This window comes from Cnephaeus nilssonii (assembly GCF_951640355.1).
Source record: "Cnephaeus nilssonii genome assembly, chromosome: 18".
In the NCBI taxonomy this organism is placed as follows: domain Eukaryota; kingdom Metazoa; phylum Chordata; class Mammalia; order Chiroptera; family Vespertilionidae; genus Cnephaeus; species Cnephaeus nilssonii.
Genome location: NC_137089.1, coordinates 42334506 through 42360112, shown reverse-complemented (window position 1 = coordinate 42360112; position 25607 = coordinate 42334506). Strand labels below are relative to the sequence as shown.

The 25607-nt window shown below is 39.0% G+C and overlaps 1 protein-coding gene across 2 annotated transcripts in view; it reads right to left on the bottom strand.

The window, feature by feature from the left end:
- HNF4G (hepatocyte nuclear factor 4 gamma) overlaps positions 1-25607 on the bottom strand; it is a 91605-nt gene that overhangs the window by 48802 nt on the left and 17196 nt on the right. For both annotated transcript variants that reach the window (XM_079795812.1, XM_079795811.1), the window contains exon 2: positions 4858-4912. The gene's annotated coding sequence lies outside the window, so the exon portion shown is untranslated. The remainder of the gene's footprint in view (positions 1-4857; positions 4913-25607) is intronic.

Sequence of the window (25607 nt, the reverse complement as noted above, 5' to 3'; positions counted from 1 at the left end):
GAGAACATATCACTGGGGGACCTATCTGGTCTGAAGTGACCCTGAGGATCAGCAAATGCTTTCTGGAGAAAGTAACATTTAGTTTGGAACCAGAAGGAGGAGTAGCCAAGTAAAGAGGTGGAGCAAGAGAATTCCAGAAAGGGTCCTGAGATGGCAGGGGTGGGAGACATCTGGCTCGTGGGCCATACAAGGGCCGTGAAATCATTTGGTCTGGCCCTGCCAAGGCAACATCAGGCGGGACTCAAAATTTAATAAATCTACGAGATTTTTTCATAGCAACATAAATTTATATTAATTGAATTCTATTAAGTGAATGATGTTATAAATATCCAAATGGCCCTTGGCAGAAAAAAGATCCCCTACCCCTGGCTTAAAGCTTTGTGCATTGGAATATTCAAGCTCCTGACTCAGAGACAGTTTCCATAATTGTGATCATATATATTATATATTCTATATCCTCTCCTTTTCACTTACCATTAATTTTTCCACGTTATTAAAAATATAAATTGTTATGGCTACTTAATGCTCATAATGAAAATAAATAATAATATACTTAATCATTCTATTTAACCATTTGATATGCTTCTAATAATTTCTATTTTAAGAAATGCTGAGATAAAAAGTCTTAAGTATACTTGAGACTACTTTCTCATGATGTTATATTGGGTCAAAGAAAAAAAATATTATTAATTTCCCAAATTTTCATTTTATCCAAAGAGTAAAAATTTACATTCTGAAAAGTGGCTATCCACTTGGCTTCATTAACTTGAATCTTTCTTAACTTTATTTTTGAAACTTTCATAATTCATATGACAGTGTCATCTGTATAAAAAATTGTACTAAGAGGTTGGCTATTTGTCAATGCTGGGCATTATCACTGACCAAGTATACTAACACAGGTAGCCTAGTTGTAAGCAACTATAGTGAATAACACTTATTAAGCTCTTATGATTAGCCTGTTTATTCCTGCAGTGGCTATTAAGATAAATTTTAAGGGAAATATCTGCTAATACCTAGTTTTAAAAATAGTATCTACTGTCTACTTAAATGCTAACATTTTCCTTAGAGAGTAGACCTAATTCTAAAGTTAAATAGGATTTAATATCATTAAATAAGAGCACTTTTATTTTATTTATTTTTCCTCTCCCCCTCACAAATAAGAGCACTTTTAGATCGATGATATTGAACGTCAGTGAAAGGTGATACTGACTGTATATTTTTTAAGGGAGCAGGTGAAATGAGTCAACTGAACAATTCACACTGTGAGACCGCTGGCTGAGCAGCAGGGGGCAGTGTAACTAAGGCAGAGGGAGGGAATGGCCGCTGAGTCCCTGTGGGCAGGAACCAGAAACTTCTTCCCTGGGTGCAATAGGTGGCCGGTTCTTTTTTAGGGACCGAACATCTGCCTTCCTAAACAGGACAGCTGAAAAGAAGAGGTGCCGAGCGGTGCAAAGAGCTCTGAGCCATCCAAGCCACTTACTCGATTCCATCCGTGCTGGAAAAGAAAGTAAACTTCTCTTGACTGACTTCAGATAAAATTGGGGACATTTTTTTTTTTTTTAAATCTGATCCATTTGAAATAAATGGATACATATTTTAAATCAACACTCTTTTTAGAAATATAATCGAAGTTTTGGTTTATTTTAGTAAAGTGTAACATGATTTTGGTTTCATTCTACTTGGACATAGGTTCTAGTTAGAACATTTACGTTCTCAGAAAATAGGTGTTTCTCTCCTGCCTGAATGTCCATTGAGTGCCTTTCTGCTCCCTGTACACGTGTTTCCAAATCTGGTCTAGAAATTACTGGTAATTGTTCTTCTACTTCTGTACATATAAAGAGACTTGAAGGATTTGATTCTAAATATACAGGATCCAACAGACAACAGTACTTCTTTCTCCATAGTGTGATTTTTAATAAATATTTTAGCACTAAAAATCCATGGTTAAAAAAAACTAAGCTAAGAATCCTTTCAAAAGGGGTGGGGGCTGGGTGGAGGTGTGCAAAGGGGGTGGTGAGGTTGGGGGACATCTGTAATAGTGTCAACAATGAAATTTTTTTAAAAAATTAAGGTAAGCTTTGACCTCAGGGAACGCATGCATCAACTTGAACAGATTCCTTTTTAATTTTAGGATAATGTATAAAAAGAAAATATTTAAGATACTTGAAGCTACACTAGCAAATGTTTCTAGTTCACTCTACAAACTCCACTGTAGGTGCTGTCAGTAAAATTGACAAGATGATGATAAAACAAGTAGATTGAAGGGTAGTCTCATTAAAAATTCTAAAGTTAAATAGGAAGTCTTTCATTTTATTTGGAAGGATAAGTAAGCCATATTATCAACCCCTACATTAAGTGAAACTTTTATGCTAATACAAAATAATATTGAATGTAAACTGTAATTGAAAAATAAAATTAAAAAAAAAACACCTAATGCTTAATTTTCAGGCTAAATCTACTCTCGACTATTAGAAATAGTAATGCTTTGGTGGGGGCACTTACTCCTCTCTCCTGGTGTGTCTTTCTGTGAAACAGGTACTATGTCCTGACCTCATGTCAACCAATTCTCTGCCCAGTCCCAGAGGAGGGAAGCCACTTCTCTGATTGGCACATTAGGGAACCCTGAACTGGACCATCCGGGCCCTCTTTCCTTGGGGAACATGTTGCCAGAAAGTTCCCACAAAAGATTACCCAAAAAGCAATTCCTACTTCCCGAATTCTGAATAAAATATGACATGAATAAAATTACAATATATGTAAAAACACCTTTTCAAAATTGTGCTTCATTACGTTATCTCTTCACAGATGCTAACATAGTATAACCATGTTAGTTTTGCCAATAAGTTCAGCCTAACAAGTGTAATAAGCCTGATATTGAAGTTGATAGTGAGACACACACTCAAACTCAGAAGTTCAAGTTTGCATTAGAAATCGAAAGAAAATTAGAAAGTCGCATATGAATTGCCAGTTATATTCATTTAACATATAGATCTACTTCCTCCTCTGTAGTAAAAATTGTATTTCTATGGTTTATTGTAAATGAAAAATGAGACTGGGAATTGGGCATTTTCTTTTTGGCACTTTAAAATAAAAACAATAAATGAATAAATTTTAAAAAACCTCACTGAAGCTGTAGGTTTCTAGTGCTCATCAATATAACTCACCCATGAGCCATTAGCGTGTCATAAAGTTAGAAAGCTCAATAAAATAATCATAACCTCACATGTTTATTTAGTTCTGAAGCTTAAATGATGGACCTTTGTACCTCACCATGCCTGGAGACAGTTTTATTAAACACACACACACACACACAGTTCATGTTCTCTCTTAATTATGTAAACTCACATACGACACGTGTTCGTGGGCTATCTATAATGCCATCATAGCTTTCCATTAATAAACAGCCAAGGGGCATTACTTTGTTTCCTTTTGAAATAACTTAAGCAATGACTTTTTAATTTAAATTATAATTATTTATAATTCTTGACTTCTGAATCTCCTCTGAATGGCAGACACACCCAAACCAAAAAGAAAGGCTCAACTTATGTGAACATATTTCAACTCTTTTTAATTATTTTTCTAGCTTTCATTTTAGCAAGTTTTTTAAGGACATTTAGATTTGGGGCAAATCCACAGTTTTCATTCAATATTCACCTTTCTAACTTACACAAAATATGGGAAATGCTCAAAGTTATATAAATTCCCAAGTAACATTCGTATAATAGACAAATTTACCTTTCCTTCCAAGGTCATCGCTTTAGAATTTTGCTGTCTTCTTCAGGTTCATTTCTAGTCTGTGTCCAGGGGCCTTTTTTTTTAAGTCTCCCTAATTGACCAAGAAGATTCTCACAACTTCCTGACCCTGTGCTGCCTCCTTTGCATAATCCTCTTTCTGGATCCCCAGTTCCAGTCCAATTTATCCACTCCTGACAGATTAATCTTCCTAATCATTCTAAAGTGTAGTTTGGTTAAATCCCTTCAGAGTGGAGGATGGAGACAGCAAAAGGCAAAGAGGATTCTCAATGGTTCTGCGATAGCTGAAGAACCCAATGGATTCCGCTTCCTCTGGATAAACTTTATCTTGATTTCTCTATTCTTTTCACCTCTGATTTAGCAAAACTGTTAAAGTCACTATTCTCCACAAAGCCTTCGCAGGCCTACCTGAGACTCTTGTATTCCCTTGTCTAAAAACCATGGCCTATGGTGAGACATACATTTTAAATTGTGACCAAGTGCACACATAAGTGTAATTGTACATGTGTGTTTTATGTCGATGTCACCTGTAAATCTAAACAATTTTCATGACATAATGACACTGTAAATTTTTATATGTAAATCATGATCCACTAAACTCATTTCATCACCCAATAGGGAAGTGCAACCCACTATTTAAACAGCCTGATTATCTAAATCCTTGATCTTCTTCTAAATGTGATTCATTATATGTTTCATTAAGTCATTCACTCATTTGTTCATTCATTCATTCAAAAAGGTGGGTAATAATCCCCTGATGGAAGTCAGGCATTTCTGTATGTGCCAGGGATAAAATGACAATGAGCAAGCAGTACGTCCCTGCCCACAGGAATCTGCAGTATCCATCCTCAAAAGACAATGATTCTCCTTGTTCCTCCCTTCTTGAAGCATTTACCTACTCCAACCATTTCAGAGCTGTATCATGCTACTTTAAATTTCCTCATCTTTCACATCAGAATTCCATCTCCGTGAATAAACTATAACATCCTTTAAGAGAGAAATCTTATTTTGACATATTTGCACTCTGTACGTTCACTCAGTAGGGGGAACAATTGGGCAAAAGCAAAAAAAACACCTGCATTCCAGCCTTAGCTCACTACTTACCAGCTGTGCAAGTCTGGGCCAGTCAATCAACTTCTCTCAAATCCAGGGTCCTCATCTGTAAAAGAAGAGGGTGGGCTATATCAGTGGTTTTCAAATTCTACCACACCAAGGTTTCAGGATTCATTGGAGGTTCCAGAGCATGACAGTAACTAATCTTCACTCAAAAAATGGGGGTAGGGGCTTGGATCCCCATCTTCTGCCTCATTGGAGCTTAGAATTTTGTTCAAAATAGTCTGAGTGCTGTTTTTTAAATTATTAAATCTCAAGATTGTGCAATCATGTGCCCCACCTTCTCTGTGAGGCAAGGTTGAGATGAAGGAAGAAGAATAAGTTGGGAGGAAAAAGAGATGGTTAAGAGGGAAGGAGAGAAAAAGAGAAAGTACTTGTGGTAGAGTTTACTGCAATGCTATATGTTTCAGGAACTATGTTAAAGTAAGCATATATGTTACCTTATTTTTTCCATTCAACAACTTCACAAGATATGAATCATTAGGCCATTTTACACATGAGGAAAATGAAGTTCAGAAAGGTCAGGTAACTTGATGTAAGTGCCCAATTAAGAAGCAGTGAGGCCAAAATCTGTTCTCTTTCCATTATCCACCTACCTTAAAAGGAGCTAACATGGACATGACATGTGGTTTGTTTTCCTTTCCCTCATATTTCACAAGACTTTATCCTAACAACTTTGAGAAGAATACATCAGCATTATTCTGATTTTGCCAATTAGGAAACCAAATTTCAAACTGAAATTGACCTGCCCAATGTCAAAGTAATTTAATGGGGCAAAGACCTAATTAAATGCCTGAATTCACATTCTGTGCTCTTTCCATACACCAAACTGCCTTCTTTAAAAGGAAGAAAGAGAATCGGGGGAAATAAGAGAGAAGGAGGCAGAAAAGTTGGGACATGTGGAGAATTATAAGAATTCCACTGCTTATTTAAGAAGGTTAGTGAGTTAAATGAGCTCATTGAATGGAAAGCACATTGAAAAATCTGAAACAGTCTGTCAAAGGAAGTCGTTTTTATTAACTATTAAACAGTGTACTCTGAGGATAACATTTTATATTTTTATAAAATTCCATGTGGAGACTGCAAATATAAGAGGGCTATATAATGAATTAATCGCTTAGACAGGAAATCACACAAAAGAAGGACAATCTGACACTCCTGAGATTATGATACAAGAGTCGGTTACATATGCCTGCTTTCTGTTCAAGATATACAGCCCCTACTGGCAGTAGAATAATTCAAATTTTCAATTTTTCTTGGATTTCATCACAAACTCAATCAAAAGCATGAAAGTCAGTATTTCAATACCCTTGCACCATGTGAAAATAATAGCATGCTCTACTACCTGAACTCTTAAGGCATTTTTTATTTTGATTGTCTTCCCATTATACTGAAAGATTGTGGGGACTTTATCAGGAAGAGCATCCAAACAAACTAGAACATTATTAAGGTTCCAGCAGTGCAGTAACTCACTGAGTGTATGAGTGATTAAAAGCAATGCAGTTGTGACAAGGACCCATAAGGAGATCAGACAAAGAAGTTACATGTCTTTAAAAGAAGAAATTAAAAAAAAGAAGAAAGAACTAGAATGATTTAACTCCTTGTATCTTTTACCAGTGCTAAAACTGTGGCATGATTTGATCAATATTCACAGCCTATATGGCTAGATTCCTTACAGCAAATAACTTCCCAAGGTCAAAACAGTGGAAAATAGGATTAACACAGAATTACAGCATAACTATCGCCTTGTCACAATGCCAGGATTCCAAAAAGTGATACTTAACATAACAAGAGGCGCTGACATTAGTAAAACACTGCCACTTCCGGAACTTAGCATTGATTCTAGTTACACTTCTTTTGGTTCCTTGCATTATTTGGACTTAGAAATAAGTTCCCATTTCATTTAACATTCACAAAACTGTGAGTTAAATGCTTGCTATTTGCAGACATTGCACTGTTCACTGGAAACGGTATGAACAGAGAAAAGAGGCTCCAAAAGGAATGAATGATGTAGGGCGAGAGACAAACAGCCGAATTCATTATCATAAAAGGATGCAATATCAAAAATGCCTATGTCATATTGTTAAAGGAAGCAAACAACCTTAACACGAGTAGTACCACAATATTAACTGTATTCTCTGAAGCAAAGAAGAACAGACTTTCTTTTCTTTTTAAAATCATATATGTCATCTGGTTTTTATAAGGATTTTAAAAAATATTTTTATAATCAAAAGTAAAGAATCCGAGAAGGAAATTCTCTCCTGGATATTTGAGTAGCATGCTGGGAGAAGCCCGGGAGAGGACCCTGCATGTGAGCCAGACCAAGCCTGAGAGCTCAGTGACACGTGCACTGGCTGTGCAGGGTGGCGAGGGGGTCACTGAGTGGAGAAGACAGGGCGTGAGAGCCATGGCAGTGAGAGGACTGTCTAGAAAAGTGTTGAAGTCATCACTCTGCTAGTTTGAGTGGTGGATGGGGAGAGGAGACAGAAGCTGGATGTTCCCCAGGCGAGAAAACAGAGACCAACGTGTAAAGGGCTTTAGATGCCATCCTTAAAGACACCTGGGTTTCATCCCGTACTCAGGGGGGATGCTACGAGCTCCAAAGGTCTGTGAAGTAAAACTCTTGGTTAAAAACAAAAGTTTCTAATAGCATAAAACTGAGTGAGGGATTTGAAAGGTGTGTTGAGTTGGAACGGCGGATCTCTTCACCAGTTGGATATAGGGATGAGGAAGAAGGAAAACTTGAGGATAACTCGGAGAGATCTGATGATGGAAAATTAAGGGGCTGAGGATTAGGGCAAACCAAGAATTGATGACATCACCGGCGCATAGTGAGAATAAGGTGCCTAAGATATTCATTTAACATTTTGAAATACAGGTCCTGTATCCATGAGAGGCACTGAGGTCCTTTCACCTCTGATTTTCGTTTCTATGACACTAATTATATGACTCTAATGAGTAAATGAGTAACCTTTATAATCTTATAAGTGAAACTCTAAAAAAAAAAACCACACACTTGAAGTTTCTCATAATGGCAAAGAAACAAACAAAACTTTATGCACATCAAGACTACTCATATTTATATACTTTCCTTCGGATATAAATTGGATTACTGTTCCAATTATTCAGTGTCTTGTTCTAGGATTAGACATCCACACCCCGTGCCATGTACTTTTATGGTGCTTCCCACTGTGGGTGCGCTATACTTCCCCATCCCACACAGGTTGTATTTTACCATAAAATTGCTTTTACTAATAGAAATTTAGTGGACATGATGTAACAGAAATTTTGTTTGCGTGGTGTGGTTTGTTCTCTAGCGTACCTGTGATCTGCCACACACACACACACACACACACACACCCGTCTACTGGTCCTTCAGCCTGAACCTCAGGCCTGAAAGCCTATCAGAAGCCTGTAGTGTAGCCCTAGCCCAGCAGAGCCTGGCCTGGATCAGCCATATTATGCCCCGGGAGTGTAAAAATAAATACAACATCACTGAGCCACTGAGCATTTCATGGTGTGGAATTTTTTTGTTGTTGTTATGCAGCATCTTTGTAGCAATAGTTGACAAATATAGCTTCTGCTTTATCTTGGAGTAAAAAACAAAAACAAAAAACAAAGGCATTTGTTTTTCCTTCAAACTGTGGTCTTCTATAAAATTATAATCTACTTGTTAGGCTACATATATGTAATGCTGTCATACAGAATGCCCCCAATTTGAAGATATCAATAAACAGAAGATTATATCATGTTCATGAATTACATAAATCAAAGTTTTCAATTCTTTGTAAATTAATCAATAAAATTACAGCATTTTCAATGAAAATCCAAACATGACTTTTAATAAATACCAATAAGCTCATTCTAACCATTTATACAGTATTCAAAAGAATAAGAATAGAGGGGAAACCAAGATGGCGGCATACGTAAACACCTAAACTGCTGCCTCGCACAACAATTTCAAAACTACAACTAAAAGACAAAACGTCTATCACCCAGAACCACGGGAAAGCTGGCTGAGTGGAAGTTCTACAACTAGAAGGAAAGAGAAAAGAGCATTGAGACGTGCACAAGCGCTGAAAAGCTGAGGTATGGAAGCATGCGAATCGGGCTGGTGGCGGGCGACTGGGTGCGCTGCTTTTTTCAACCCAAAGGGAGACAAGCTCCTGATTACTCTGAACTCCAGTTTCTGGGGAGACGCTGGGGACCCAAACTCCTACGGGGAGAAGCTGGACTGTCTGCCATCGGGTCGGAAAATGAGGGTGGCTTTCTTGCAGAGGTGAACACAGCAATCATTGTTTACTGCGCTGGGGCGTGGGACGCGGGGACTTGGAAACACGAAGATGCAGAGCCAGCTGACTGGCAGCCATCGCTGTTTGCCACGCCCTAAACTAGTGATTCCCTGAGACCCCCACCCCACACAATCTACAAACCCACCCAAGCTCCACGCAGCGGCTTTTGCATATAAATAGCCTGCCCTATCACAACTTAACCTAACAAACTGCAGCTCTGGTCAGACAGCTCCAAAATCTCCAAACCCCAAGCAAAGAGGAGAAAACTGTAGTTATCGCTGTAGCTCCTGCTGGGTGGCCTCAGACAGTAGCTGACCTGCACCCCATTAGAGATCCAAAGGCTAGTGTATCTAGTGGTCAGTGTGAGACGACACCAGATTTCAACTACTCACATTCATAAGTGACACATTCAAGAGGCAGACTCAGTGAGCAACAAAGCCCCACTGAAGCAAGTCCTGTCCCATAAGCGTGTCTCCAGCACAGCAGTTCTTCCATTATAGACACAGTGGGTCCTCACAGCCAATTGGCCTGGAGGTCAATTCCTCCCAGTGTACCAACAGCAATCAAGGCTTAACTACACCAAGACTTTGCACTCAGCCCACAAAGGGGTGCACCAAGAGTGTCCACCTCAGGTGATAGGGGAGGCTGAACCACTGGGCCCTATAGGTCACCTACCACAGAAAACCACTCCATCAACACAGGGCAGCAGCAAAATGCGGAGACAAAGAAACAGGTCACGAATGAAAGAAATGGAGGAAAGAAAACTACTGGACATAGAGTTCAAAACCACATTCATAAGGTTACTCAAGAATCTGCTAAAAACTGCCGAGAAACTTGATGAGACCTCCGAGGCACTTAGTGAGACCTTCAAGGACCTTAATGAGAATGCCAAAAATGGAAAAGGACCAGTCAGAAATTAAGCATACACTGTCTGAAATAAAGAATATACAGAAATTCAACTGTAGATCAAAGAATCCCAAGAACCAAACTAAAGATCTGAAATATGAGGAAACAAAAAACACCCAACCAGAAAAACAAAGAAAAAAGAATCCAAATATGAAGATAGTGTAAGGAGCCTCTGGGACAACTTTAAGTGTACCAACATCCGAATTATTGGGGTGCCAGAAGAAGAAAGAGAGCAAAATATTGAAAACCTATTAGAAGAAATAATGACAGAAAACTTTCCCTACCTGGTGAAAGAAATAGACTTACAAGTCCAGGAAGTGCAGAGAATCCCAAACAAAAGGAATCCAAAGAGGACCACACCAAGACACATCATAATTAAAATGCCAAGGGCAAAAGACAAAGAGAGAATCTTGAAAGCAGCAAGAGAAAAACAGTTAGTTACCTACAAAGGAGTACCCATACGACTGTCAGCTGATTTCTCAACAGAAACTATGCAGGCCAGAAGGGAGTGCCAAGAAATATTCAAAGTGATGAACAGCAAGAACCTACAACCAAGATTACTCTACCCAGCAAAGCTATCATTCAGAATTGAAAGTCAGATAAAGAGCTTCACAGATAAGAAAAAGCTAAAGGAGTTCATCACCACCAAACCAGGCTTATTTGAAATGCTGAAGGGTATTCTTTAAGAAGAGGAAGAAGAAGACAAAGGTAAAGATAAAAATTATGAACAACAAAATGACAACAAATACACACCTACCAACAAGTGAATCTAAAAATCAAGTGAATAAAAAATATGATGAACAGAATGGACTGATGAATATAATAGAATCAGGGACATAGAAAGGGAGTGGACTGACAATTCTCAGGGGGAAGGGGTGTGAGGGGTGCGGGAAGAGATTGGACAAAAATCTTACACCTATGAATGAAGACAGTGGCGGGGGGTTAGGGCATGGGGTGGGTGGGGAATCAGGTGGAGGGGAACTATGGGGGGAAAAAAGAGGAACACCTGTAATAATCTGAACAGTAAATATTTATTTAAAATAAAAAAGAATAAGAATAGCCAAGACAATCTTGAAGACAATATTTTATTTGCTTTTATTCATGTACTAGAAGCCCGGTGCACGAAATTCGTGCACGGCGGGGGGTTGTCCCTCAGCCCAGCCTGTACCCTCTCCAATCTGGGACTCCTGGAGGGATGTCCGACTGCCCGTTTAGGCCCGATCCTGGTGGGATCGGGCCTAAACGGGCAGTCGGACATCCCTCTCACAATCCAGGACTGCTGGCTCCCAATTGCTTGCCTGCCTGCCTGCCTTCCTGATTGCCCCTAACCGCTTCTGCCTGCCAGCCTGATCACCCCCTAACCACTCCGCTGCCAGCCTGGTTGATGCTTAACTGTTCCCCTGCCAGCCTGTTTGCCCCCAACTTCCCTTCTCTGCCAGCCTGGTCACCCCTAACTGCCCTCTCCTGCAGGGTTGATCACCTCCAACTGCCCTCCCTTGCAGGCCTGGTCCCTCACAACTGCCCTCCCTTGCAGACCGGGTGCCTCCCAACTGCCCTCTCCTGCTGGCCATCTTGTGGTGGCCATCTTGTGTCCACATGGGGGCAGGATCTTTGACCACATGGGGGCAGCTATATTGTGTGTTGCAGTGATGATCAATCTGTATATTACTCTTTTATTAGATAGGATAGAGGCCTGGTGCACGGGTGGGGGCCAGCTGGTTTGCCCTGAAGGGTGTCACAGATAAGGGTGGGGGTTCCCTTGGGGTGTGGGGCAGCCTGAGCCAGGGGCCTGTGGTGGTTTGCAGGTCGGCCACGCCCCCTGGCAACCCAAGGGGTGGCCCTGGTATCTGGAATTTATTTTCCTTCTACAATTGAAACTTTGTAGCCTGGGGCGGAGCCAAGCCTGCTGTTCCCTCCAGGGTGGCAGCCATTTCTGTGGCAGTTAATTCACCTTCTACAATTGAAACTTTGTTGCCTTAAGCGGGTGAGCCCGGCCAGGGTGTGCGGAAAGCTTTGCTTCCCCTGTTGCCGCCGGCAACCCTGGCCTGCTCTCTCAAGCTCCATTCTGCCGCCATTTGTTTGAATTTGTTTACCTTCTATAATTGAAACTTTGTAGCTTGAGTGGAGGCTTAGGCCTGCAACGGCTATGGAAAGCTTGGCTTCCTCTGTTACCTGGGAAACCTTGCTCTCTGTGGCTATAGCCATCTTGGATTTGGGTTAATTTGCATACTTGCCCTGATTGGCTGGTGGGTGTGGCTTGGCTGGTGGGCGTGGCTTATGTAGCAGAGTGATGGTTGATTTGCATATTACCATTTTATTAGAGAGGATGATATTTATTATACTTTAAAAAAATTAAAAGAAATAAAATTAATAGAAATAATTATAGAACTAGAAAGAGGTTAAACATATAATAATCAAAACATGAAATGCACCAGAAGCCTAAAAGGTCAGCAATGAAAGTATTTCTTATTGTAAAGAGCAAAAATACAAAGAGAATACAAATATGATATAGAAGAGAAAACTCAATAGAACGAATATAGGAGGTCCCACAAAGAGAAAGGGAGAATGAGAAAATGAAAGCAAAAAATAAAACTGGAAAGAAGTAATCATCAAAGAAAAAGCTAGAAAATATCCCAAACTAAAGCACAGGAATATACGTTTCAAAACTGAACAGGCCATGGGGATCCCAAGACAATGAGTGGAAAAGGCCCACACTCACATTCTTTTGAAATTTTGGAACACTGTGAATTGTGAGATTTTCAAAAATATGTGAAATTCCACAAGGAAAGTTTCCAAGGAGGAAAAAAAATCAGACAACATAAGACTTAGTGGGAGGGGAGGATGAGAAAGGAGGACAGAGTAACAAATTTGGAGCAGGAAGCAAAAAGAAACACAATTTCAAGTCAAGATAAAAAAACAAACCTGTATGAAAAAGTCAAGGCCCAGATATAAAGCAAGAGTAAAAGTGTAAAATGAAAAGATTTTAAGCAACTGAGTTAAAAAATACACAAAGAAAGAGAATTCATTTGAACATGGTAAACTTTTTCCCGCATGTGTCTGAGGTTTCAAACCTGGGGTGGACCTATGTCCAAGAACACACAGCACACTACCTGACTCACCTTGGGACAATATTTGTGAAGGGCTAACATGGTTTCCACGTTTTCAACTTTTAGAGTCAACACATTTAAAAAGGAAGACTTGTTAGTGGTTATAGAAAAAATGTAAATATAAATAAGCTTGCCAACACAGAAGTGAAAGTTTAGCTTACAAAGTAAGCCACAGGGGAAGGAACCCTTGAGGAAAGGAGTAGGAATATTAATACCTTGTCTTAGAAAGTGAAGAGTATAGACTTGTTGAAAAAGAGAAATAAATACCAGAGGGGGAAAAGAACAGAATATTGGACGGCAGAATACCATTTGTTAAATTAAAAAAAAAGACCTTTGGGATGTTTAACAGTTCCAGAAAATAAGTTTTTGAAAGTTTATTATCAGACAGCATTGGTGACATTTGAGTGGCCCATGTACTATTTTACCTGCCTTCTCTCTGTTGTTTTCTAAAAGTGAGAGAAGAAGCATTTGTTGATTCCTACCAGATGTGTTGAAATATGTTTCCATTTGTCCTGAGGGGAAAAAAAATGGTATAGCTTCCCACCATATCAATGCTAAAGAAATGGCACTAAGAGATTTATCTGACATTAGTAATGACGGAGCAAGAATTTTTCTAGATTCAAAACTACTTTTATTAAATCATGCCACTATAATCATTTTAGTGATCATGAATCTCACTGAGTATATTTTGAGTCTAATAAATTATAGTATCAAAATATTAATTTACAACTGCACTATGTTTACCTATATTTTCTTTAGCTTCTGTGGTAGGAGAAATAATGGCCTTCCAGAGGTGCCCTAAGTCTTGGAAGCTGTGAATATGTTACTTTTAATGGCGAAAGTTGACTGTAGATATGATGTAGGTAAAGGTCTTAAAATAAGATTATTCTGGATAATGTAGGGGGCCAAATCAAAAGGGTCTTAAAAGATGGACCAGCGAGTCAGAAGAGTCAGAAAAGGAGACGTGAATACAGAAACGGAGGTCAGACTGATGGGGTTGCTAGCCTGAAAGATGGAAGATGGAAGGAGGGGCCATGAACCAAGGAATTGAGGAAGACACTAGAAGTTGGAAAAGGCAAGAGAAGAAATTCTCTCCCAAGTCTCCAGAGGAATGCAGCTCGGCTGACACCTTGAATTTAGCCCAATGAGACCTCCTTGGGACGTCTGACCTCCAGAGTTTTAAGACAATGAGGCTATGTTATTTCAAGCCAGACAGTCTGGGGTTTGTTACAGCAGAAATAGGAATCTAATGCAGGGTCTGCTAAGAGAATCAGAAAGATCTGGACCTCAGTCTTATCTCCACTATGTAATTTTGGACAAGATTACTAACTTCTATGGACTGCTGGTTTATCTGCAAATTTGAAATTATAAAGACATCTATTCAAGAAAATGTGATGATTATTAGTCTACAGTTAGAGTTCTTTAGAGCAAGCATGTCAAACTCGCGGCCAGTAGTAGGCCGCATGCCTCGTTTATTTGGCCCGTGTTAGCCTTTGAGTTTGACAAATAAATGAGGCATGTGGCCCGTGGCCCATGAGTTTGACATGCTTGCTTTAGAGGGTAGGTATTAACTACTAATTATAGGAGAAAAATAAAACTTGTAAGAAAGAATGATTAAGGTTTTTGTTTTGTTTTGTTTTGTTTTGTTTTGTTTTTTGCTTCCAAACCCCCAAAGTTCATCAGCCTGGGATTCTTCATAACATACTGGCTACAAGTTGAAATACGGAGGAAAACTGCTCCAATATTGAAACCACTTCATGATTTGAGCTTATTCACTCACTCCTTTAATATCTAGCCTCTTTGGAGAAGAGGCAATATCCTTGACTGGCTATAAATTTATGAGTGTAGTTGCTTTTATGGCTCTGAATGTAACAGAACCTAAGTAAATACTGATAAGTTCTCTATTCTTCTGAGATGTTTCCACCCACATAATATTGTCCCATCACTGGAAATCCCCCCAGTTTTGAAAAGAAAGAAGGCAAGATCTCTTTTATATATAATACTTGTCAATTAGAATCAGAACAGCATTCATCATTTTAGTTGGAAAGCCTATGTGTTTTTTAAAAAACACATTTGAAGTCTGTATAATGAAATTTCACTCTTATTGTCTTTGGAGCACCTTTAATGGGTTGGGGAGGTTAATGCTGGCTTTTTTTCTCCAAGCATCCTTTAACATGGTTTACATTTATAGATTAAGTGGTAAACTCAATTAAAGGAAATGAGTATTTCCTGTCACCACAGTCTCCCACATAAACAGTCTAGATTTGAAAATCATGTCCATCGGTTCAAGACTATCTTCATTAACTAGACTTGTGGGGAATGAGATTAACTCTTTTAAACCACTTAGTTACCTATCATTTTTCAGGAATTCTCTGTGTAGATCGTGTATATAAAGAGATTTTTTTCCGCTCAGATGCAATGTATTGCTTTAAGCTTTCTGTGTACAGGACCACAACATGGCATGAGTTAATGAGTATTCAAGAGGCCTCACAACTAGGCGCTACAGAGTATAAGCTGTGACTAAGAAAACATGCTTTACTATGTAACTCTCCCTACCCACGGTGTATGGTTTTTCAATGATATGTACATCCTTTCAAGACATGACCTAAGTCACTGTAAGATGACTCTTTAGGGAACCATCATTGATATCAACCAAAAGAAGAGCTCAGTTATTTTGCTCTGGTCTAAGTAAACTTTTGCTTCGGGTGCTTCTTATCTAGCATCTTAGGGTGAATTCCAGACATCATCACACAGCAAAGTCATTAATGCACACAAATATAAATGAGTTCACAGCCTAGAAGTGGGAGCTTTTCTCGACTCCGAGCATTCTGAAGACAGGTGCCTGTCCATGCTAACATCACATCACCAGTATCTGGGTCACTGTGTTATGGACAGAGTGTTTGTTTCCCCCCTCAAGTCCATATGTCAAAACCTTAATTCCAACGTGATGGTATTTGGAGGTGAGGCCTTGGAAGGTAAATTATTCATGAAGGTGGAGCCCTCATGAATAGGATCAGTGCCCTTATAAGGACAGGCCACAAGATACATGACAGTTCAGCAACCCAGAAAGGGCTCTCACCAGAGCCCCACCATGCTGGCGCCATGATCTTGGACTTCCAGTCTCCAGAACTGTGAAAAATCAATTGGTTAAGCCACCCAGTCTATGGTAATTTGTTAGAGCTGCCCGAACTAAGACAAAGGTATGAATGAACATGTATATGATTAAATGCATAAGTGAACAAACATCCCAAATGAACATATCTATGAATTAGTTACCATATTTTCTGGCATATAAGATGACTTTTTAACCCAGGAAAATCTTCTATACGCCCAGTCGTCTTATATGCCGGAAAATACGGTACTTGATTTTACACCAGAATGTGGCTGAGCTTACTTCTCTTTACTAAAATGAAGCCAAAGAACACAGTGCATTTGTAGACACCATTACACAAGCAACACGATGGAGTCAAGGCTGGAATAAATACTTCGTTATCCAGAATCTCATCACCCAACAAATCAACTATCTTCTTTGTGCTCCTATTGATTTCCTGATCAGATTTTATATAGTTTATGTGTTTAGCATGGATAAATGAGAAATTTTTTTTATATATAATGAGAAAAATTCAGTCACAAGTTTAAAATTCTGTATGTAAATTAGGCTTCATATTCTTGACAGGCCAAACGTGCTCTCTCCTTCCTAAGAACTTGTGATACTTTAGGAATATCATACTGACAAGGGATACAGCCACAGACTGCTGCAAGTCATGTTTGGTATTATTATTTTGCCTGCATTCTGTTCAATTTTATAGGTATTGTTTACCTAGCTACTATGAAATGCCTTCCTATTAGGGAATATAAATTAAGTCCCCTTATATAATTCACTCTGCCTAGAAAGGTGTGAAAGATACATACATAAATGGATGGATGGATGGATAGATAGATAGATGGTAATAGACAGATATTTGTTGATTGATTATAAATGAACTAGTGGCCTGATGCACGAATGAAGATTCATGCAAGAATAGGCCTTCGTTCCCCTGGCTGCTGGCACTGCCTTCGCTCTGGCCAGAGCAGCCTTTCCACTCTGGCCCGGAGCCACCTTTCTGCCTTCCCATGCTGCCTAGAGGCCTGGAGCCATGGCAACGACGCAAGCATCCCACCCCATCCCTGGCTGCTCAGCACCTGTGTATGCAAATTAACCCACCATCTTTGTTGGGTTAATTTGCATACTCACTCCTGATTGACTGGTGGGCTTCGCAAAGGTACGGTCAATTAACATGTTACTCTTTTATTAGGAAATATCCTGTATAATAAAAGCCTATTATGCTAAGTGTCTGACCTTTCATTCCACTGTTCATCCAGTCGCTATGACACACACTGACCACCAGGGGGCAGACACTCCAACCAGTAGGTTAGTTTGCTGGGGTCTGGCTGATCAATACTGGGTGAGGTGGGCAGGACACGCCCTGGAGCTCTCCCTCAATCCCTCCCAGGCCCTGATCATGCACCAGTGGTGTCCCTCGGCCTGGCCTGTGCCCTCTCACAATCTTGGACCCCTCGGGGGATGTTGGAGAGCTGGTTTTAGCCCGATCCCTGCAGGCCAGGCAGAGGGACCCCACCAGTGCACAAATCGGTGCACTGGCCCTCTAGTAGTCATTATAAAAGAACAAAAAATAAATGGAAAAAATGTGTCATATTTTATATTGTGTTTTGAATATAATTACAATAGCTTCTTCATAACCTTTACCACTTGAAATAAACAGCACTACTTTCCCTTAAAAATATACACTTTAAGATAACCAGCAGTTTTGGTTAATATATCCATTAAACAGTATTTAAAAATACCAGAAAGTCATCAGAAACATAAAATGGAGCAAGAAGGATTATCATTATTCTCTTTAGCTTTCACTTTTGATTTTAAAAAGCATGCGTGAGATGAAAACTGTGTTCTTAACTCTGACCCAGTTACGATGCTGAAGCTACCTGAACTCTGCCCCGAGTGCCAACCTGGAAGTGGAGGTTATTGCTTCTTCCCACGAGGGTGTCAATTCAATTCCCTAAATGCACTGCATGTACCAGACATTCAGGAAACAATGAAATGAAGAAGACACTATCCCTGCCTTCAAGGAGCTTATAGGATAGTAGATATAAGTGTGTGTATTATATTTTTTGAATTGTCAAAGTCAGAACAGGTTTTTTGTTTTTCAGTGGAAATCATGACTATTTGATCCCTGCTTACTTTGGGAAAAGGAAGCCTTTGAAAATCAGTCTGCGTCTCTTGGTTCCTAGGGTTTCCCTCATTTTGACAGCTATTTCTCCTTGAGATGTAGATAAAGGTGAGCGCATTAAAGATAAACAAACAGTGGTCCTCTTTCCCGATTATTTTCTTCCTTCCTCATCTCCTCAGGCAAGTTTTACATTTTCCTCCCATCCTTAAGCCAAGACTTGGTTTTTAACCCTGTCTTGTTATTAATTCAGGGATCTAACATCATAGGAGCTGCTACTATTATTTTATATTTTGAATCCTAACCACCTCCCAGTGTGTAGGTGAGTCTTAAAGTATAACAACTCCTTATGTTTTCCTTAAAATTAGCATCACTCTCTAATTTTTCCTCTATTGCAAATGGCCATCATTTCACTCCTAGGAATACATACATTTGTGTATACATACTAGTATGTGTCTATATACATATATTTGTATGTATGCATGTGTGTATGTATTTTTTAAAGTATAACTGCTCCTTCCTTTTATATACTGCATTTATCATGAACCCATTTTGAAAATTCCTCAGTAAGGAGAACCTAACTTCTGTAGCAGTAATAGCAAGTTTTTATTTTCATAAAAAATTTTCAACCATCTAATGAGTAACTCTACCTTACCATGCTCACTCCTCTATCACTTAATTAGTCATCCCATCTTGAGGCTCTTGAACCCAGCCTAGTAATGATGCCAGGCTCCCCATGAAGCTGCTCAGGGTCCATGGCTCACCTCTGTAGCTCACACCTCACTTCAACCACCAACTGAATTCCAACAACTCTTCCCAATAAATCAGGCCCAGATCCATCAGATCTTAGATCCTGCCACCTCACTTCCAGAAATGGCTCTATCCTACCCTATGGCAATGATCCAGTGAGGAAATATCCCTTCGCTGAGTAAGACCTGAGCAGCCATCAACCCCATCACCACCACCCTCTCAACCCAGATTTTCCACATGCTTTTCAGAGGTGTTCTCTAAAATACGAAGCAGGAGACCCACCTCCTAGATTCATTGCAACAGGTTAGGCTCCATGAAAGGTTCAACCTCTCTAAGATATCAGCTCTCTCCTCCAATTACTCAAATAATGGCTTTAGAGTCACAGAGACCCGGGTTTTTAGTGCTGGCTCTGCCTCTTGTTGTCTCATCCTGAACAACTTCAGTTTCTTCATTTAAATAAGGGTCCTAGAAAGATTTACCTTAGGGGTATAGAGAGGGATAGGTCTAAGGTACATATCTTAAGGTGGGCACCAACCTCCCATCTAGCTCAAGGCCAAGATAGTTTTTAGAAGGTGCTGAGATGAAATCAGTCTTCATACAGAAAATATGCAAACTGCTAATATCTTAAAAGAAGCAAAAGTAACTTATAGAAGAAATTGTGTTAACAGTGCATTATGGTTATTTTTAAAGTATTTTTAATATCCTAGCAGAAAATATAGAGGAAATTATCACTTCTGTGAGCTCTTGCAATTATCTCACTAATTCAATGACATCGTGGATGTGTCTGCAAAATCAAACATTGAACTGAAATAGTTTATCAAGATAAATGTTAGTAGAACATTTTCTTTAATTACTTGCACATTTCATTTTGCTTTAAGCTGAATTATCCAGAAAATTATAGTTCTCCATGTTCATGCATAACGGGAAACACCAGGTTGTAGCAATTGATTTAATTGTTCTCTGGAGCATAAATTACCTGAACATTACTCATCACATTGATTGTCATTGTTGAAAATGTGTATAACTAAAGATACCAACATTTTATGAAACATTTTAAAGTTATTATTCGCTTCCTATCCATTTAGAAGCAATGTGATTACCTAAAAATAAATAGATAAAATATCTCTAAGTAGAGACAGATGGGAGAGCTTTATGAAATATAACACTTAGGTTTAAAAAGTCCATAAATTTTATGTTCTCAAAAACTACAGTGTTCTCAAGAAGAGCATGGTAATGTGGTAGTCATTTCTTAGGAAGTCAATCACCCAGAAACTTGGTTAGTATTTTATTGCTTTGAGGACTGATCTATATAATTTGGAAGATGAGTTGTTTGGTTTTTGATGGAATAGAAAAACGCATTTAAGGAACCTGTTATTTGCACAAAAGCAATGGGTGTGGGAGCAATGGGGAGAGAAGGACTCAATACCTACATCTCATTTTTCATATATGATTGACATTGTTATGCCATTCCCTCCACAATGCTAACATTTATAGTAATATACATATGTTAGGAGTTTTCTAAATAATTAGATTCTTAATAGCAGCATTTTCTTAAACAATACCTTTCATTTAGTAAAAAAAAAAAAAAAAAAAAAAAAAAAAGGTGTTTAATGGTGCTACAGACCCGGTACTTTTCTAAGCACTGGAGACAAAGCAGTTAATAAAAAGGACAAAATCCTTGCCTTTATGGACCTCATTCTCGTGAGGATGAGGAACACTGTAAAAATCTATATCAAAATGTCAGCGACTGCTAAGTACAAAGAACAGAAATGCAAGAAGATGAGATGATAGCATGATTAGGGCTACTTTAGATAAATTGATTAGAGAAGACCTCTCTAAGAATTCACCACTTAGGAAGAGGGCTAAGCAAATAACTGGGAAGAAAGGGACTTCTGTGGAGAGCACAACACTGACGCAGTAACAATCTGTGTGTATTCTGGCATCTTCAGGTAGGCTGATGTGACTGGATAACAAGAGAGGACACAGTTGGAGTTCGTAGGCTGTACCAGAAAATGTACTAAACATTTTATACTTATCTAATCCTCAGTAGCATCCTATGTGACATGCATTATTTTCCTCATTTTGCAAGGTAAAACATAAGCAATCAGAAATAGGAAATAACTTGCCCACAACTGAGGTAGAGCAGGGACCTAGTTCCACGTGGCCCAAATCAATGTTACTAGCTCCTGTGCTGTTCTGCTTCCAGCAGGAATACAGCCACAACTTCCTATCCTGGACCAACATGTCTGGCTGCAGATATTGGAACAGCCCGGTCAAGGGAATCGAGAGCTCAAGTTGAAGTGACCTGGCATTACTGCTACCCAGGTGGGTCATGACGAGCAATCATTTAACCTCTTAACATTTAACTTATATAATCATCATTTCCTCATTAATTCATTCTGAACATATCTATTGAAGAAGACCGAATATAGACTAGGCAATGTGAACAAGAATTATAATGAATGATCATCTAGTGTGCCTTCAAGAATTCCTCAATCAAGTAAAAAGCAAACCAATGGGCATATTCTTCAAGATAATATTAAGTCCAATAAATAGGTAGAAAACATGCTATGGAAACATCAAGCCAAGAACAATGCTGCCTGTCCATCAGTTTTCTGTAAAATGAAGGAATTAAGCTGCATGATCACCCTGGGCCTTCCTCACCTCTAATAAAATGTTATTCCAACCATCAATCATTGAGTAACATTCTATGCAGCCCATGAGAAAGCAATAGTAACATTTTTGGCAGGCATTGGCTATACTGGGTTCATCTTTCCCTCCTTCCTGTAACAATCCCTGTAATTCTAAATTATTTTTCTAATAATAAGTCATATGCTCAGAAATCTTCACAGGTCATGAATTGAATTTCTTGATTAATAACAATAATAATGGATGGAAAGAATGTAACCTAAGTATATAAGCATTGGCTATTACTCAAAAATGAAATGTGTGCATACGAAGAGTAAGTGCAAGCATATTCCACTTTCCTTTAACATTTTCTAAATAAACTCAGGTTTTCAGAGTACAATGTTAGAGGAAATAAACTTGGAAGAGCTCAAACTCATATAACTGAAGACATGCACTTTCAGTAACATCTCCTGTAGATACCTTGCATCCACATAATTAACTTTTGAGGGTTTGCATAAGCCCAGGAATAAGAAAGGAGCTTGACTTCTGGTAAGTTATGTGCTGAGGCTCACATAATAAAACTCTAGATAAGAGACAAAGTCGTAGGAGTAACTCATTGAACTAGAGGGTGAACTAAGCTGAACTCAGAAACTCCATCTGGAAGAAGCTTTGTCTTTCTCTCTAAAGTATGACATCCCTCTTAAGGAATTAAATCTTATTTCTCTACTATAGTGCTAGTAAAACAAAGAAAACTTGTAGAATCCTAAGAAACGGATAAGCAAAATAGAGACAGACTCATAGATAGAGAGCAGGAAGACAACTCCAGTGACAGGGATGTTCGGGGAGCGGGTATATTGGGAGACGGAAGTATTGAGCAAAAAAGAAAAAAGAGAGAAATACCTCATGGACACAGACAACAGTGTGGTGATTGGGGTGGTGGAGGAGGAGGGAGGGGTGTAAGAGGGTATAGGGGAGATATATGGTGATGAGGAAAAAAGAATATTGCAGAGAGAAAAAATGAAAAGCAGTATTTTGGATAAATTAGTCAGTAAAATGTTGAATTACAGGTTGGACCTATGACATAAAGGAACTCATCAGTGTTCCAAATGGAAAAAGGAAAGTCAGTTCCTACAGTCTCCACCCTCTTCAAAATGGGATAATCCTATATAATAAAAGCCCAGAGACCGAAACAGCAGAACGACCAGAATGACCAGAGACCAGAATGACCATGGCCCCTCACCCGGCCAGCTGCCCCCCAGTGAGTGGTTAGGGGCAACCAGGCAGGCAGGCGAGCAGTTAGGGGCAATGAGGGAGGCAGGCAGAGTGATTAGGGGTGATGAGACAGGCAGAGGCAGTTAGGTGCGATCAGGCAGGCAGACAGAGGTGGTTAGTGGTGATGAGACAGGCAGGAAGAGTGGTTAGGGGCGATCAGGCAGGCAGGCGAGTGGTTAGGGATGATCAGGCAAGCAGGCAAGCAGTTAGGGGCCAGCAGTCCCAGATTGCGAGAGGGATGTCCGCATGCTGGTTTAGGCCCAATGCGCAGGGATCCCTGCGGGATCGGGCTTAAACCAGTAGTTGGACATACCCTGAGGGGTCCTGGATTTCAAGAGGGTGCAGGCCGGGCTGATGGACATGCCCCTCCCATGCATGAATTTCGTGTACCAGGCCTCTAGTATAACATAAAGGTGAAACTTAATGCTGTTACCATTCTAATAGAGGGAATCACTAAAATCAAATACTGTTCTAACACCAATGCTATGTTAAAAGGAGTTTGTGATTACTTCCTAATTATTGAATCACAAATCTTCCATTTGAATATTAAAAGTAAATTTGACTGGTTATAATTAAATCTTGTTCTGGTGACCAGGAGTCCAAGTTTGCACAAGAAAGTGACAGTTTTTGACTGTTGCAAAAGCGTAATTAAAACTAGCGTCCATTTAGGTCTCAAAAGTTTCCTGGTTCCAGACATTAAATTGTTTGCAGTACAACCACCTTTATCAAAACTTAAAATAGTGTGATAAATAATAACTAAATTAATTATCAGAGAGGAAAAAAGGAAAAGAATTAGAATTCACAACTTGCAAAGTAGTACTAGTATTTGGTGAGCCACTGTGAATGCTTTTGGTGCCACATTGATCGACTCTGTCTTCAACTGAAATTGGAACTCAATTAAATAAGCTGGAATGGTATTAGTCCTATGCTAGAAACTAAAACAAATAGGACTTCAGAGATAAGCCCTTTCTTGGTAGAAATTAAAACTAAAAAGAAAATAAGGTGGCCTACAAATAGGCAAATAGGACCAAAAGCTAGCAAAGTAGAAATATAAAAGCAGTCACATGAAAGACATATATATGCTAGGAAAACACACTGATTTAAGTGAGAAACAATGCCCATAAATAGAATGCATTTCATCTAAATTTAATTTACTTAATCTGATCAGTTTTCTAAAAATGTTCATCTTTTTTGATTAACCACAGTTATTAGTACTAAAAAATTATATGACTGGTAGAATGTTATTTTTAATTAATAATTTTATTTCAATGTAAACAAAATGTACGACTGTTATCAAAAATTTTGTAAAGTGTAGAAAAGTATAAAGATAAAATAACCTATAGTTTTATTATCCAAATTACTCCTTTAATATTTTCTTACATTAAATACCATATACACATATATATGTGTTTACAGATACATTATCCATGAATGCATACATAAACATATTATACATTCACGTATATAAATATCTGCTACATACAGATTATTCTCTATTTGGAGTTTTTCAAACTTTTTTATTTATTTTGACACTATATTATGCCCTGTACCTTCTCCTATATCATTATTTCAAAACATTCTTTTAATGGCTCCATGGTAAACTGTAATGATTGACTACATCATTAATTATGTTCAAAGAGAAAAACAGTCCTAAAGGTGGAATCATTAAGTGAGATGGTATGAATTTCTTTACAGATGTTGACCCGCAATGTCAATGCGCTCCCCACAAGAGTGGTTATTTTCATTATCCGCTAATGTAGGAGTGCACGGAGTGGAGTCGGGGCTCAGACACTCACTAACCACAGGCTTTCGTCTTTGAATGTTTCAAACTTCAGAGACTCATTTGGAAAGTAGTGACAATAAATGTACTCATCTCTTGACTATAAGCTTGCAACGGTTATTATTATAAACAGTAGAGGCCCGGTGCACGAAATTTGTGCGTGGGTATGGTCCCTAGGCCTGGCCTGTGATCAGGGCCATCTTCCCCAGCTGCCTGAAGTTGGCCCCTCCCCTGCTTCCACCCACCCCAGTTCCTCGTTCACCATCGGGTGATCGGTGCCTGACGGCTGGGGGAAGGGACCAAGAGGTGGTCAGTGCGCCTCATAGTGACTGGTCCAGTGGTTGTTCTGGTTGTTATGCCGTTAGGGTCAATTTGCATATTACCCTTTTATTATATAGGATTATTACTACAACTAGTAATGGTGCAATGCCAACTCTGAGTATTATTTCTGTTCTTTGATATTACTTATATCATTTATTGTAAAACTGTAAAATAATGTTGAATTTATTTGATTACCAGTTTGGCAGAGATCACTAGTAGTTCCACATAAAGATTTGTAATTGGGCACTATTTGGAAGTGGAGACCACATTTCCAAGCCACCCCACAGCTGGGTGTGTAGCCATGTGGCTAAGTTTTCACTAATGGGATGGTGATCAAAAGTGATGCTTGCCACTTATTTGTCTAGGCCTTAAAATATAGTGTATGAAATACTCTACTCTCGCCTTCCTGCAATCTGGAATGCAAATGCCTGTGATTTAGCATCAAGGAGGCAAGGCAAGA